Source organism: Euprymna scolopes, chromosome 2 (genome assembly GCF_053919585.1).
Source record: "Euprymna scolopes isolate OS-2025 chromosome 2, ASM5391958v1, whole genome shotgun sequence".
NCBI lineage: Eukaryota > Metazoa > Mollusca > Cephalopoda > Sepiida > Sepiolidae > Euprymna > Euprymna scolopes.
The window spans coordinates 138,120,925-138,138,113 of NC_136483.1; positions in this window are offsets into that span (position 1 = coordinate 138,120,925).

A 17,189-nucleotide genomic window follows, 5' to 3' on the forward strand; every position below is an offset into this window, starting at 1 on the left:
AATAATTATTTTTTATACCTACAAACTTATATATATATATATATATATATATATATATATATATATATATATATATATATTATTTAATAATATAAGTATAAGATATAAAACAAAATGTGTGCATGTGTGTGTTTTGTCTGCGTATGAATGAAATGATTCACTAGCGAATTTGGACACTTGCCGTTGATAATCAAGTCCCGTTGATCCTTTCGGACGGGCGAGATGCAGCAAAAAGATAAGACGTGACAAGCGGACACTAACGACGATTGGTGGTCAAGGGTGAAGACAGGGCACTCTCCGCGCGGGAGGGGCTTCGTCGCAAAAAGCAGGCGTTAGGAGGGTCAGAAGGTCTTCGAATTCGGCTTGCTCATCAATGTCTAAAACTCGCATAGTCGATTCCAAAGTCTAAATCACATTAACTGCATTTACCCAAAAGAACCCTATTGAACTCTCTCTCTCTCTCTCTCTCTCTCTCTCTTTCTCTCTCTCTCTCTCTCTCTCTCTCTCTCTCTCTCTCTCTCTCTCTCTCTGTGAGTATATATATATATATATATATTAGCAGCATATGTCTTTTGCGCGTGTTTCAGTGAACAACAGGGATAATTCCTGTTTGTTTCTCTTGAGTTCCATCTTTTCCATTTAGCAGGCCAATGTTCGAACGTTTTGTACGAGTATAAAAAGAAATTTGCAAAGCAGCGAACGTTTTCAATACCCATGACTCATCTTCAGGCGCGTGGTCAATTAAAAAGTTGCGGTAAGTGAATTTATTTAAAATATCGATTAAAATCTTTTAAAAGCACTAAAGCGTATCATCTCCCTCATAATTGAGCCTGGTTGATGGTCGATTTGGTTATGCGAATAGGTAGGCCTTCTAGGATGAGGAGGTGCAGGTTACAATGTGAGACAACTAAAATGGCAGTATATTTTATTAATATTTTTGTAACTTAATTTTGTCGTGTGCTACTAAATGTTGGTAGATGGTACTTAGATGTTACCTTTCTTCTCCTAAAAAAGGGAAGACAGGTGACATGTAAGCCGTCAAATTATCCCTGCTGTTCAATGAAACATGACTATATAATAAGAGCATCAGAAAATATCAGCAGCAGCACAAAAAAATGGCGGTTTGGAAAGAGATTAACAGTAGCAGCCGAAAAACGCGCTTATGCAAATTAGGATGTGTGCGCGAGAAAAAAGAGACAAAAAGAGGAAAATGATAGCACGTGCTCGAGGGAAAGAAAGACGACGTCGAAGAAAATGGACGTGTAGACCAGATACGCAGTTTCAACGAAGGCGAGAAATGGGTCGGCTGAAATGCGGTCAGAAGAAGAAGAAACGCGAACCAGACTAAAATGGACATGTGGAAGCAAGAGACTTTTTAATTAGTAAAAAAAAGGTAACGAAAATAAAAAGTTTTGTTAAAAAAGAAAAAAATGCCGACCCAGATTTTATTTATTTAATTCTAGTTTTATTTTTATGAATTACTAAAGTAAAGAGTAACGGCCATGATATATATATATATATATATATATAAAAGTGAAAGTGTCTGTCTGTGTATCTATGTATCTGTGTGTCAGTGTGTCTGTGTGTGTACATTTCGCTACGCAATAACTCTGTCAATTTTAAGTCTACAGACACGAAATTTGATATACAGGATACTGAGATTTGGGAAAATCGATGTCATCGGTTTTCGGACAGAAATTTCGCGATTAAGGGGTCGAAGTTCAACGATTTGACTTTCGAGAACTCTACCAAACTTCTCCGACAATTTTAAAATTTAAGATATAATTCCTGGGACATGGATCTAACTTAATAACTTGATTTGAGCCCAAAACAATAAATTTTAAGGGGGCATAATAGGGATCAAAGTTTTAAAAAAAAAATTAACCACTTTTTTTTTTTTTTTGCTCAATATACATCTCCAAATACCCAGGCAACGCCGGGCACCCACGCTAGTATATATATATATATATATATATATATATATATATATATATATATATATATATATATATATATATATACTAGTAGTTCAGTCCGGGTTTATATATATATTATTATTATGGTTTAGTTTCCTAGAAGTACATCCAATGAAACAACATGTGTCTACCAAAAGTGCTCAATGAGTAAACAGAGCAGGTTTCATATTGACTTTTGGTAGAATGTTAAAGACAGACTCTGTTACGAAAATCAAAAACACTCCATAAATTTTATATATATATATATATATATATATATATATATATATATATAAAATTTATTTATACAAATATTGATGGCTACATATGTGCATACATGTTTCTGTAATCACCCGTTATTGTGGGATTACGTCTTCAGGCCAATAAAGAGTTTTCCAGGGTAATTCTTGGCCTGAAGACGTAATCCCACAAATAACGGGTGATTACAGAAAGACGCCTGCACATATGTAGCCATCAATGTTTGTATAAATAAATTTAATAATACATACATACATGCATATATATATATATATATATATATATATATATATATATTTAAATGGGAATTTGAAAACTTTGAAGTGTCGAATATAATGATAAAATCATTCGGCACTTCAAAGTTTTCAAATTCCCATTTAAATTTTACTTTAAGAATAACTGTCTTCAAAAAGTTTGTGACCATCTTTTACTTTATATATATATATATATATATATATATATAACTACTTCATTTACTCACACAAATTTAATATACGAAAGTATAGATTTATGCGTATATTCATATATATATATATAAAAAAGGAGGGAAAAGATCTACCTTAAACCACAAACCTAGTTCAAAAACAGATCCTTTGTTCGATAAATTCATGCCCATTGGCTGATAGGAGGGAGCGCGGTGGATACTAGAAAGCTGATTGGCTAACTAGAAATCCTCAACATATATAAAAACAAGAAGCAACCACAAAATTCGCGCATAAGCCTGACGAATCTTACAGTGGATGAAACGCAGAATATTCAGTGTAGCTTAATCGCCATATATATTTTATAAATTACTATGTATATATATATATATATATATATATATATATATATATATATATATATATATATATATATATATAAGATTGATATGTAGTTTGCTTGAAGCATTGTGTGGGATAGGTATGTAGTAGAGATTTAGAAGGCTATCAACAATGTGAGGAATGAAATATAGTTATTGTTGGTAAAAGGAGACGAAAACAAGTGGCGATTTACAAATCAATAAGTACATACATATATGTCTATATATACATATATTTATTCAGTTCTATTAGATACAAATGCTTTACTTGTTATGTTTGCGACAATATCCATTATTAATTTCGGAAAAACTTCCCTTTTCAAATGGTAGACGTGACAGATCGATTCAAAGCATTCTAGATGATGGAGCGGAAGTTGGATAGCTGTGTGGAGCCTCGGAGCAAATGTAAGAGGGGATTTATGTATTGTCTTAACATGTTTTTTGTACCATTTATATATATATATATATATATATATATATATATATATATATATATATATATAGACATATATGTATGTACTTATTGATTTATAAATCGCCACTTGTTTTCGTCTCCTTTACCCAACAATGACTATATTTCATTCCTCACATTGTTGATAGCCTTCTAAATCTCTACTACATACTTATCCCACACAATGCTTCAAGCGAATCGATACCAAAAAAATTTTCTTTTAAGTGTGAAAATTATAATATTAATTATATCTACACGGTGTGGTTTTACATGAGATTTTTTTCAAAATACGGTAGCCTGTTACAGTTACAAAAAGTTTTTATCTCCTTTTCTGAAAATTAACTATAACTATGAAGAAATAGATGATGGTTGTGACATTCCAACAAGTTGTATCCCCCCTCAGAGGGTTACCGAAAACGGCCCTTTTTAAGGCCACCAAATTCTAATGAAAGTCATTGTCAACTTGATATGTGCGATAAAGAATTGGGGAAAATACAGTATGATCTAGTTTATGGAAAAGGAGTGTGACTCATTGGTTATTATTAATTAGAAAGTAAGAAAGGAAAATGATTTTAATTATGAAATTAAAAACTGACTAAAAGTGACATTAAAACCGAGGAATATTAATAATCATAATTTAATTCAATTATTTAAAGAAACGTATTTGCTTGTCTAGTTACATTAAAAGTCGTGAAAATGTTTAAATACATATTTAGACGCTACTGGGTTCCCATACTTACATCCAAGATGGTGGCGGTGGGTAAAATGTACGAGTTCATGATAACAAATGAAATTTTTTGAATTTATTAAAGGTAATTATATTCTAATATTTTTGCATATTCTTATAGCCAAGTATAGCAAATTTTATTTAGACATAAAAAGTTAGTTTAACAGATTCGAAAACATTTTAAAATATTTATCTTTTATTTACATTCTGTTAAAACTGGGTTGAAGCGTTTTTTGGAAAAATTTAAAACTTAAAATACTATTAAAAATTATAGAACAGTAATATATCATTCTGCTTTTAACATAATAAACTTTAGGCTTTAGTCTTTCTGATCAAATCAAAAATTGTTCAGAAATAACGGATTTCTATAGATTTTAATAAGCTTTAGAAAAAGCAGTTTTCGATCGATTACGCAGTTAAACAACATTGCAGCTAACAAGAGCTATGATCGCCAACAAACGGAAGTCCAAGACTCGAGTTTCGCCCTCATTTGGGCTCATCAGTTAAACACATCCGAACTATATATATATGCATGTATGAAGAGAGAGAGAGAAAGAGAGAGAGGGGGGAGAGATAATGTTAAGTGTATGCAGATGTAAAAAATTTTCCAAGAAAACAATGAAAGGGGTCCTAAACTTGTACCACAGACGTAATTTTCCAGCTCTAAGAGAAGCAAGATTCTACAAGTCATTTGTTATAAACTTTGGCGAGGGCCTCGGCCAGCTCAAAGGTATATTTCTTTAATATTAAAGTAGGAATAAAATTTGGGCCACATGATTTGAGAGATGTCAATACTTCTCTGATATCCAGAACATGGGAAAGCGTGATGATCAGATCATCCAGTGCGGTTTCCGTCCGTAGTGTGAAATAAGATGGGGAAATGGTTTGTGGAATTAAAGCAAACAGTTGTACAAGCAGTATAGTCCTATCCGTCGCCTTTAAAGAGATATCATGGTTGTTGGATAATACGGTAGTTTTTTAATTGCCCATTTTTACGGTAGTATTTCCAAAAATACGGCATTAAAAATTAGTAACAAAATACAGTATATAATACACACGTATGTAATTATATAAAATTATGACACCGTAAGGCGGGACAAATACCGTAACCATAGGCCGAAAACTATCGTATTCCACACCGTAACCTGAAAAAAAACGTATCAGAGGGCCACCGTATAGCGGGGTTATATATATATATATATATATATATATATGTTTCGTGGATTAATTTTAAATTCTGAAAAAACAACATATAGAGGCATATATTCGATTTAAGAATTTATTGCTTGATAAAGGAATATATAGAAAGGGTTATTTTAATTTCCTTAATCCATAGATTTTCAATAATGGCTCATATCATCAGAGGAAATGAAATGCAGTTAGCAAAATGTTCATTCGCAGCTGAACATTTTGCTAACTGCATTTCATTTCTTTTGATGATATCAGCCATTGTTGAAAATCCATGGATTAAGGAAATTAAAATAACTCTTTCTATATATTCCTTTGTCAAACAATAAATTCTTAAATCGAATATGTTCCTCTATATTGTGTTTTTCAGAATTTAAACTTAAATTTAATTTTTATTTAGTTATATTTAAAATTATTTTAATTTTTATTTCGAAGAAAAAAAACAAAAGTTGGTATTTGAATGTTTTTCCATGCAAATACTTTCAGTTATCTGTTTCAGATATCAGCTTTTTTTTGTTTGTTTGTTTTTTTATTGTTGTTTTTTTTAATGTTTTTATAATGTTAAAGGTTCTGCGTTTGTTTTATCGTCTGAAATTGTAACATGAAAACATGAATCAAAGAAGTTTTAGACTATCAAAAAAATGAAAGAAAGGTTTGTGTTTTAATTAACGAATCGTACTAACAACTTTTGCGGAATTTCCTGAAGAATCTCGGATTGGATTCGAATTATTGTTTCTTTTAAATAAAAATTAATTGTTTGAAAATGATTTCAACTTGCAATGAAAGTTTATAACATTAGGTAAAAGTGAGATATTATCTAAAAATCAAGTTTTAGTTGGTCCTCTGTGGCATTTTTACCTAATTTTATAAACTTTGGTGTTTTTCTTTTAAATAAAAATTAATTGTTTGAAAATGATTCGAACTTGCAATGAAAAATACAAATAAAATTCGTAAAATGTCGACAAATAAAGAAAGCAAAAATGATTTTGTTTTGCTTTTATTTGAATATTTTAAACGCGAAAAAATTGTCAATTAAAAAACTTTCATTGCTTTGTACTCATGCGCAGAATTTTTCAAACCTGAAGTTGTAGACCGGATGCACAGTTTCATTGCCCAAGCATGACGATTTGAATTTTATAATATATATTCGATCTTGAGGTAGTTGGCTATGTATCCGCATTGATGAGCTGTGATACAGCGAAACAGCACTGTGTTGATGACTATATATATATTAGACTACCCGTGATCCGTTGGATCAGTATATGTCATAGCTAGCTATGAAATAGTGAGTATATTAATTATTCCAACAATATACTCGTACAAAAATGGTCACATCCGTTAACATAAGGAATTACATTGCTTAATATCTGGAAAGCTACTTATTTGCGGGAATTTAAATGCAATATTCGTTTTCAGCATAATATCGCCATTTTAAAAGGAAAATATTAAGGTGGAAACCAAGTAAAAATTTACCAAAGTTTTTTTCAAACAGTCTTTATTTTAAATTTTATTATAAAATTATAACCTTTAGAATAAAATGTGTTTATGAACTGTTCTTTTAATCAAACATCAGAGGTGTTGATAATTTTTTTTACATCAAACATAAAAATATAACTGTTATAAAAATTATGACTTTTTTTCAATGAGATTTTGTTTAAATATATTTCTGAAATATTTTAATTTAAACATATTTATGAATTGTTTTTTAATATAAAAAAGACAGTTCATAAATATGTTTAAAACAAACAGTTCATAAATATATTTAAAAAAAACAGTTCAGAAATTTTTATAACAGTTATTTTTATGTTTGATGTGTAAAATTTACCAACACCTGATGTTTGATTTAAAAAAAATACATAGACATATTTTTATTATAAAGGTTATAACCTATCTATCTATCTTTCTATTATATTATATTATAAAACTAAAATCGTCTTGCTTGGGCGTTGAAACCGTCCATCCGGTTTACAGCTTCCGATTTGAAAAATTCTGTACATGCGTAAATAAATACAAACGAGCTCATGAAATCTTTTTTGTAATCGACAATTTTTCGCGTTTAAAATATGCAAATAAAAACCATAAATCCCTTTTGCTTTTTTACATCGGCGTTTCATAAATTTCACTTGTATTTTTCATTGCAAGTTTGAATCGTTTACAAACAAAAACAAAACAAATATGGTTACGATTAAAAAAAATTTTTTAGGTCTTTTATATATTCCGTAATTGACAGTTTAAAAACGTTAAAATTACTCAGATCAGCTTGCCTAGTCGTTGAAACCGTGTTAATAAAAAAAAGTACGCATAATAACATCTAACCTGTTTTATATGAATGGAACATAACAAAAAATCGTGTGTCTGTTTCTCGACTTACTATAACATGGTCGTCTTCAAATCTAATAATTCCTCTTGAGCTGTCCTCTAAAATAATGTATGCCATACCCAGGTTCCACCATAACTGATCATGTTGTCTCCTCATCTACCCAAAACTTAGCCCTTATCTTAGAATAGTCTCCAGGCTTTGATAAGTGGTGACCTCCCAAGTACAATGTTTTAATGTTATTTTTAGTTAAAACCTGATTTGATAAAAATAAATTGTTTGTAATTGCGCAGAAACCAGATTTTAACGAATATATTATTCTTAATGTCGAAATCAATTTTAAATGAAAATAATTAAAAGAAAATAAACAGCATGGTTGGTTGTTAACGACGATCAAAAGTCTCGCTCTCCCCCTCTCTCTCTCTCTCTCTCTCTCTCTCTCTCTCTCTCTCACACACACACACACACACTATATATATATATATATATCTTTCTCTCTCTCAATCTATCTATTTATTTTCTCATTCTTTCTTTATCTATCTCTATTCCTCTCTCTCTCTCTCTCTCTCTCTCTCTCTCTCTCTCTCTCTCTCTCTCTCTCTATCTATCTATCTATCTATCTATCTATCTTTAATTTATGCAGATTACGTATGTATTATCATAGAATCAATTCTCTATTGAATATTACGAGGAATAATTTTCCCGATGGACTAATTCACAAAACAACAAAAAATATGTGTAAAAAATAATGATAATGTCGTTCATCAAATTCCGTCTGTGTTTGTTTACAATATCACATCAGCTGATATTTGGGTTTGACAATTAATGCCCTGAAAAAAGTCACTTTTGAGTAATATTTAGTTTTAAAATGTGATAACGAAAAAAAAAATGTTTTGCGGCGATTTTAAATTGTGCCTCTTTTTCTTGTAAACTACACTCATTAATAAGAAAAAAGTAAAATAAAATTATGAGGTGTACCAGGGTTTGAACTGGATACCATTTGATCTGTATTCTATTACTCTCCCATTGCGCTATATCTCCAGATGACAATAGTTCTGATTTTTAAAAAGAAATGATTTGCTGAGAATTGAATCTCCCTTGATTTGCTGAGAATTATCTCCCTTTGCCGGTGTAACGTAAAATATTCCCCTGTAAAAATTCTTTTTAACTATAAGAAAGAGAGACTATTTTTAGGATCGAATTTTTCGATTTTTGATACTTATCGGATGAATTTCTATACAGAACATATCTAAGAACACTTCCAAACATATAACTTACCTTTCTGTGGAATTTTCAAAAGATAGGCTCAGCCATTGCGGGACGTATGAGGAATGAACTCAAACACACACACACACACAAAGTGACTTTTATATAATAATAATAATAATAATAATAATAATAATAATAATAATAATAATAGATAGATAGATAGATAGATAGATAGATTTCTTTTTCTCTCTCTTCCTCTTTTTCTGTCTGTCTGTCTGTCTGTCTATCTGTCTCTCTCTCTCTCTCTCTCTCTCTCTCTCTCTCTCTCTCTCTCTCTCTCTCTCGATGTAACTGTTCCTGCTTACTATAGTCTTAAATAAATGAAATGGGGGTCTGTGTCTATTACGTGGGGCAATAAGAAAGCTGAAATTATTTACAAAAATTATCACTCATTAAAAAATCACATGGTGATTATGATGACGGGAAAAGAACTTCAAAATGATAGTAGACTATATCCTCCAACTACTACTAACAACAGAAACTGATAGTCGGGTACAGTATAGAATGCAAGAAATCGATTAATCATATTAGGTTTAATGTCAATTTTACATTCTAGCATGCGTCGAACGACTTTAAGAAATTAGCTCCCAAAATAAAATGGGCAGGTGTTTATTCATCCATCCCCTAGGTCCATAATTATCGCGCCCTTCCATGTTTTCCTTAGATTTCCTTTATGAAATTTACTTGATACACTAACTGTTCTACAGCTATTAACTTAAGAATTCTCACCCATCCTTTCAACATGGCTATATCATCGAAATCTACCCTTATGTACACATGTCCCTAGACTATCCAGATTTTATCTTCCTCGGGACTAAAGCTGTCTTTAACATTCACATTACACATTCATCGTATTATTCTCATATAATTTTTTTTTCATAATGCGAAATCATATATGCACTATCTTGCATAGTAAACAAAAATTTTATATAGTTTTTGTTTGTTTATAGAGTTATACCGGTAAGTAAAATAGGAGGAAACGCTCATTTTCCTTTATATATAAGAAGATATAAATAAAATAGAAATTGTAACTAAAACTGTGAGTATTTCGGATAATAGCTTCATTTTATAGTAAGTTAGAATACTCGTCCCAGTTTAATTAGTGCCTAATGACTATGGACCAGATAGAATGCAAATCTGAAATATTTGAATTTTCAGATGAAGAGGTAGTGGCCATATTATACCTTCTGGAGAGCCTTTAGAATGTTTTAAAGAAACTGAAATTTGAAATGCATTTAATAATTGTTAACATTTCGCAAAAATCTGATTTTCAACGAAGGGCTTCCAAAAATTATTTGTTGCAAAATATATATATATATATATTAAACAAGATGTAGCCTACATTGTGACCCCTTAAGCCTATCAGTTGTGTTCCAAATTTTATGGTGATTAGTTAATTAGTTTGTTAGTATAAAAATATATAAACTTGTACACATACATATATTTATATGGATGAAGTTGACGTACAAATTTCAATTTTACTTTGCTTTTAACTATGCTCCTTCAAATCCTATATATAAAGTGAAGTTAATTCCCAACTTAGGCTCAATAGATTGCTTAACAAAACTGTGCTTTGTTATTAGGATAAGGTATACATTGGACCGTGTATAACATAGCGCGGAAGCAAATGCATGCGAAATGGCGTCACCGGTAGAAAAAAAAATAAAGACTTTAAAAAAGATCACGTTATAGAAGGCGATAACGTCCGCGATCACGTGAGAGGCGTGAATGACACTCGAGAAGACGACCACGTGAGGAACGTCATGTCAAACGCAAACGCAACATGCATCCGAGATTGAACTCAATACACGAGTTCGTAGTGTAATTCAAATCTTGTCCGTAGCTGAATACTTGATGCTTTGCCAGGGCTCTCAAGGATATTTCTTATCGTGACGCTATGGGTTGCCTGCCACGGGTTAAGAGAGGCCTGCTTACCCTCCAGAGAAGGATAGACCGCACCAGTTTTCCAACCTGGTATTTTACCTCGCGGTACATATAGCGCCTCGCCTTCAATGATGGTCACCCATCTGGTACTGGCCAGGCTCAACGTTGCTTAACTTTGGTGATCTGGCGCGAACTGGTGTGTCACGTGATTGTGTCGTATACGTCACAGCGGTAACAGGAGAATGGGGAAATAAATGTTCTACAACAAAAAAATGCGAAGATAAGTTGATTTCTATTCTTTGCGACTGAGGCCACAACGTGTTGGTTCCCGGATAAAGTTTCACCTGTTGTTAGAAGCAAATACTTCACTTTCGATAGAGTCAATTGACTTTTACATTTCGCCTAAATCAATATTTAATTTTTTTTTTCTTTTTTTCTTTTTTTTTTTTTCACATGCAGAAGTTGGAGAACTCCATCACTAATGAGTATGTACCCCATTAATAACATTTTATAAAACGTATTCTTCACGAAGCACCGGTTTACAGTAATATTTCCAGCGTTTTCATTAGCTGGATTTTATTGATAACGTAATCAAATAAAGTGGAAGGTTTTAAAAATTGTCTTCGATTTTGTTGTATTTTTTTTTATTGATAATTATTTATTTCATTCTCGTCCGTATTTGCAAGATGCGTGGGAAATAATATTACATACTGGATTTGAAATCTTGTATAGATAAACAAGTAACACTATCAGGTAGATCCGTTAATTAACGGGATTAAATGAGGGTCACTACTATCTAGTTTAGCACTTATAACACTATATATTACTCTTTTTGCTTTTACTGTACCCTTATTCCCGTTTCGCTCCCTAATAAGGTCAGAAAAGACTGAAATATTGGAAAACTTTCAGAATTAGTGTCTTGCTAACATGGGGGGGGGCTTTGCCCGGACGTAAAATACGCTTAAATATGTATTTTAATTTGTCCACATTTCGTATATATTATTATAGAGGCATGATTACAAAAGTTATAAAAAAAAAATGTATTTAGATGCCCTCGAGTAGAATCGAAACTGTAGCATTCAAAGCTGAATGTACAAAATGTGTAATGATTTTTTTGCAATTATGACCCATTTTATCCCTTAAAAACCAATCACATCGATTTTCCCAAATCTCAATACACTGTATATCAAATTTCGAGTCTGTAGACTAACAATTGACAGAGGTATTGCGTAGGGAAATGTACACAGACACACACACACACACTTTCACTTTTATAGACATAATAGATAGCAAGGAGACCCGACTTTGCAAAAATTAAATGAGGGTCAATGAATGTTTCACACTCCCATATTTTATATATATATATATATATATATATATATATATATATAGATAGATAGATAGATAGATAGATAGATAGATATATAGATAGATATACACACATACATATATATATATATATATATATATATATATATATATATATAAAAAAATTAACAGAGTTATTGCGAAGGAAAATGACACACAGACAGACTCACAGACACACAGACACGCAGATACGTTCACTTTTATAGATATACTAGCATGGGTTCCTGGCGTTGCCCGGATATTTGGAGATGTATGTTGAGCAAAAAAAAAACGTGATCAATTTTTTTAACAATAAAAGCCCAAAACAATAAATGTTATAATAGGGGTGAAAGTTTTAAAACTTGACCTTTTTTTTTTTTTTTTTTTTTGCTAAGTATACACCTTCAAGCACTCGGGCAACGCCGGGCCGAAATGCTAGTATATCTATAAAAGTGAAAGTGTCTATGTGTCTGTCTGTGTGTCTGTCTGTGTGTCTGTGTACATTTCCCTATGCAATAACTCTCTCAATTTTTAGTCTACAGACTCGAAATTTGATATACAGAGTACTGAAATTTGGGAAAATCTTTCTGATCCATTTTCGACCAGAAATTTGGCTGTTAAGGGGTAAACGTTCAACGATTTGATCTTTGAGAACTCTACCAAACTCCTCAGCCAATTTTGAGTCTAAACACTTGAAATTTTAGATATAGGTTCCTTAGACAGGGATCTAACTTAATAACTTTATTTGAGCTCAAAACAATAAATGTTAAGGGGTCATAGTAGGAGTTAAAGTTTTTAAAAATTGACCTCTGCGGTCTTTACCAAATTACTCAGACAATTTCGGGTCTAAACATTTGAAATTTGACATAAAGGGTATTCAGACATAGCGCAAGCTTTTTAATCGGTTTGGTTCGAAAATTTTTAGTTACCAAGATATAAATGTTTGTATGTTTGTATGTATGTATGTTTGCCTTTCTGCCTAAAACTTTCGAGAGAGACAACAGCTTTTACCAAGTATCGTTTTGAATTTAAACCTTTCAGACGACAAATATCGAAAAATTGGCTAAAAACATTAATATCTTCACTTTCAAGTGGGCACTTTTCTACAGGGGGGTCGCTTTTTCGCCGATATTTTTGAAAGTCATCCTCTCCTTTCGATTGTCTAGCCTTAATTTAAACCTAAGTCACTTCCGGTTTGGTTGTGGTCGTAACAGAAAAGACGTCAGGTTTTTTCCCCGGTTCTTTTCCTCCTTCGTGGTACGGGACCGAGCCTGCCTTCCTACTACCATTTCTTTTTTTTTTTTTTTTTTTTTTTGCTCAACATACACATCCAAACACCCGGCCAACCCCGGACTGAAATGCTAGTATATATATATATATATATATATATATATATATATATATATATATATATATATATATATATATATATAGTTTTAAATAAAATAGTAGGCGGAAGTTTCTCGAGAGCTCTTTCGGCTATCATCTCTTCAGGAGTAAATCGATAGCAATCTAAATAGTATTGTGACGAAAATAAAGAGTTCTATTGGGGAACTTATTTAATGTGCCAACGTACGGGGACATTAATTAAATTTATTTACGTTTAAAAAACGATTAAAAATGTTGGCACAACGAGGGAGAAAAAAAGAAAAAAAAAAGCGGAAGAAAAAATTCAAAGTTCCCCAAAGAGAAACAATGCGTTTGATGTTTCCTTTTGCCGGCACAAAGAAGGTTGACGCACCGCGAAAGAGACGGCCTCCAAAATCTTTAAATGGTTTTTGGAGTCCGCTCTATGTAGCACCTCGAACCAATCTATTTTATATCTATCGGCACAGCACGGGTTGTCAACCAAATGCTGGCCAATAGCAGAAGCCAAGGCTGCAGAAGGAGGGAGACCACCGAACCCCATCCTCCCTTGTCTGATCTTCGATGGAACATGCTGGTTTATACGAGTCAAAAGGTGCAAGGATGTTCGCCCAACATAACCAGCATCGCACTGGCATTTAAACTGATATACAATATTACTATTTTGGATGTAAGGCAAACTATCCTTGCGGAAAGACGGAAAAGCAGGTCTCGTAGTATATACCACACGCAAGGTCACCGAATTGAAGCAATCGTAAATACTTCTTCGAATCTGTTTTGAAATTATATTACTCCCCTCCCCTATCCACGGTAATTTCAAATAAACCGGGCATTTCAAGAGTCCAAACTTTTTAGGGGATTTAAAATCCGCAACCTTTCTGAAAATACAATCATCAATAAGGTCAACAGGATAACCATTATTGATAAATATTTTCCTGATCTTATTGAGTTCGACATCTAATCTGTTAGGCGAACAAATCATGAGGGCTCTATGTACCAAAGTATTAATTAAGCCGACCTTACGTGATTTAGGTACAAAAGACAACCAGTTCACATATAGGCCAGTAAATGTCGGCTTTCTATAAATTGTAGTGAGAAAGCCCCCCCCTTGAGCGTTCGACAAGAACATCCAAGAAAGGAAGCGAATTGTCCTTCTCACTTTCCATAGTGAACTTAAGAGCCCCATGTAAAGAATTCAACCTATTAAAAAATATCGACGCTTCACTTTGCGAAGGAAAAATAGCAAAAGTGTCGTCAACATATCTGAAATATGCAGTGGGTTTAGATGTAGAATTAAACATAACGGATTCATAGAACCCGACGAAAATATCCGCTAAAGTTGGGGCCAACGGACTCTCCATTGAAACCCCGTCAACCTGACAGTACATAATATCACAAAAACTAAATTCCACGGATTTCGTACACATTAAAATGAGTTCAATAAGAATCTCTTTAGAAAACCGTGGAGCAGTCAGGCGACCATCATATAAAGCGTCGGCACATATGCGTATAGTCTCATCCAACGGTATGTTGGTGAAAAGACTAGAGACATCAAATGAGCACATGAAAGACGTCTCTGCATTAGAATCCAACCCACGTACACAATCAACGAACCGAAAGGAATCTGGGATACAATGCGTGGTGTATAGCTCACGCACAGGTTGCAGAATTTCCACAAGCCACTGAGCCAAAGAATGTTGTGCTGAACCAACCATTGATAAAATAGGTCTCAGTGGAACACCTTGCTTGTGGATTTTGGGGAGACCATACATTCTGGGACGTTGTGACCCAGAGGGCCTGATCCTGTCATAGACATCCTTGCAAAACACCTTCTTTTTAAATAATGCAAGTAAACGTCTCTGCATTTTAGCCTCGTTCTTGCAAGTATTATCCGTCAACTCGACAGAGCCTAGTTTACGGAATTTCGAACTATCATTGAGAATAACTGTCATTTTCTTAACGTAGTCCGATTTATCCAAAATCACCACCCCTGCACCTTTGTCTGGTTTACACATATAAATATCGGTATTAGATTTTAACGCTTTCATCGTCTTAAATTGCGTTATGTTTCAGACAAAGTCGCTATGATCGACAGGAATGTTACTATATCGGTGAGCTAAGGCAACTAAATTGGATTTCATCCCAACAATTTTTTCTGGGGAATTAGGCACATTATGTCTAAGTTGAGAGAACAAAACTTCAAAGGCAGAAAGTGTTCTCTCTTTATTTAAACTCATGGGGGGAATACAAAAATCTAAGCCCCTAGACAAAACTCTATTTTCAATTTCTGTAAGGACAGTTTTTGAAAAATTGAAAATATGTTTGCTTCCATTAGTGGGTTCACACCCATATCTTCTGCGAACCAGAAGAGCAAGGTGTTTACTATTATCTTTGGAAGCATTTTGCCTAGCAAACTGATCACCGATAGATAAATATTTGCAAAAACGGAAAAAATCACAAAAGGACAGGAACCCCTTAACTACGGACCAAAGTTGATGACGATTACTAATATACGTCTCAAGATTCTCCATCAACTTATTCATGTCGTCACGTATAAACGCACGCTCCATAGATAAACTTAGCTTCACTTTAGATGCAGCAATACGTTTACTAATGTACACTGGGGCTACATCTTGTTCCAGACAAGAACGCAAAAAAGCTAAGGAGAGATTGGTAGATCTAATTCTACTCCTTAATCTTACAATATTATTACACAATTCTATTTGTTGGTGTGTGTACCTCTTCCGAAAATATTTAAATAAATGTTTAGAGGTATAGAATTTGTATATGGTTTTAAATAAAATAGTAGGCGGAAGTTTCTCGAGAGCTCTTTCGGCTATCATCTCTTCATGAGTAAATCGATAGCAATCTAAGTAGTATTGTGACGAAGATAAAGAGTTCTATTGGGGAACTTATTTAATGTGCCAACGTACGGGGACCTTAATTAAATTTATTTACGTTTAAAAAACGATTAAAAATGTTGGCACAACGAGGGAGAAAAAAAAAAGCGGGAGAAAAAAGATGCAGACAAAGGTGCAGGAGTGGTGATTTTGGATAAATCGGACTACGTTGAGAAAATGACAGTTATTCTCAATGATAGTTCGAAATTCCGTAAACTAGGCTCTGTCGAGTTGACGGATAATACTTGCAAGAACGAGGCTAAAATGCAGAGACGTTTACTTGCATTATTTAAAAAGAAGGTGTTTTGCAAGGATGTCTATGACAGGATCAGGCCCTCTGGGTCACAACGTCCCAGAATGTATGGTCTCCCCAAAATCCACAAGCAAGGTGTTCCACTGAGACCTATTTTATCAATGGTTGGTTCAGCACAACATTCTTTGGCTCAGTGGCTTGTGGAAATTCTGCAACCTGTGCGTGAGCTATACACCACGCATTGTATCCCAGATTCCTTTCGGTTCGTTGATTGTGTACGTGGGTTGGATTCTAATGCAGAGACGTCTTTCATGTGCTCATTTGATGTCTCTAGTCTTTTCACCAACATACCGTTGGATGAGACTATACGCATATGTGCCGACGCTTTATATGATGGTCGCCTGACTGCTCCACGGTTTTCTAAAGAGGTTCTTATTGAACTCATTTTAATGTGTACGAAATCCGTGGAATTT